At 34.2% G+C, this 1,359-nt stretch overlaps 1 protein-coding gene across 1 annotated transcript in view; it reads left to right on the plus strand.

The window, feature by feature from the left end:
• hgo (homogentisate 1,2-dioxygenase) overlaps positions 1–1,359 on the plus strand; it is a 34,400-nt gene that overhangs the window by 8,625 nt on the left and 24,416 nt on the right. The gene's annotated exons all lie outside the window — the stretch shown is intronic.

Genomic DNA, 1,359 nt, shown 5'->3' on the forward strand with positions numbered 1-1,359 from the left:
CAGTAATCGGAACTTCGGTACTCCGAACACTACAGTAATCGGAACATCGGTACTCCGAACACTCCAGTAATCGGAACTTCGGTACTCCGAACACTCCAGTAATCGGAGCTAGCGTAAAAATAAAAGTTTTCTTAAAAAACTCTGCATGCAATATCATTGTTGTTTCCAAATAAAAGTGCTGATGCATAAAGACAATTTTTAACTTCCCGATCTATAAGGAAGTCATTGTTATCATAGAATCAAAAGTGGAAATTTTTAGTTTCGATGTCGGGTATTAGAATTCCTACGAACGTGTTCAAAATATTGGAAGATTATTGATTGACCGTGTGTATAGATGAATGGAATATGGTCCGGGTGCGGTAAAAAAAACTTAAATAGTATATAATTATACTATTCGAGTTTTTTTTTTTACCGTACCCGGACCATATTCCATTCATCGTGTTCAAAATATATATTATTGGAATTAGAAATACATAATATATATTGTATAAATCATTTGCTTCTGTAAAACTAATTTAATTAATATTAGAAATATTTTTAATACATTTTTTTTTTAATCGCGTTTTAAATAAATTCATAACAATAATAAAGGCCTAGCCTAACGAGGTTCAATGCCGATTCCACCAATCGCTCTCTACATACATCCTTCCAGTGATGCCCCTCCAAACTCAGTTCTGCTAAATCAGTTTTAACGCAATCCTCCCATCTACGTTTCGTTCTACCTCTCGGACGTTTAACCGTCGGTTCCTTGTACATTAACATGTTAGGGATCCGCTCGTTACTAAGCCCTACAACGTTATACACCAATGCTATAACTTGAATTATATTTACCGAGTGCAGTTCCCTTTAGTCAGCGTTGAGTAGCCTTCAAAATTCTCCCGTTAATTCTTCCTTTTTCGGTCCGATTGAAATAAATCCATACAAAGATTATTTTTTGTTTTTATTTTTATTTTGACATTTTTTCACATATAAATGAACAATCTTATAGTTTAAAAAAAAATGTAAAAGAAAACAATTTTTTTAAAATATCGTTATTGAAATCTACAACTGTATATTACATAATACATCCAGTAAATTTGTTCTTAGTTAAAATGGAGTGTTACAGGCGTATCGACCCATTGGTTGCACTCTACTGACATTTTACATTAGCTGGTCTCGTGGTCATCTTCTTTTCAGGCGCCTCGGAGGATTGTCAGGAATGGAAGAGGATGCAAAATTAGAATCTAGGGGGTTTGAGTGGTTAGGGAGTTTATAATGGTAGGAGTGATATCTGGTTCGGGCTAGATCGGTTACATAGGGAACATTAAGGTCTTTATGTATGATTTTATTTGTGACAAAGTAAGGAGCATTGAGGATTTT

Source organism: Halyomorpha halys, unplaced genomic scaffold (assembly GCF_000696795.3).
Source record: "Halyomorpha halys isolate HHAL.00 unplaced genomic scaffold, Hhal_1.1 Scaffold322.1, whole genome shotgun sequence".
NCBI classification, from domain to species: domain Eukaryota; kingdom Metazoa; phylum Arthropoda; class Insecta; order Hemiptera; family Pentatomidae; genus Halyomorpha; species Halyomorpha halys.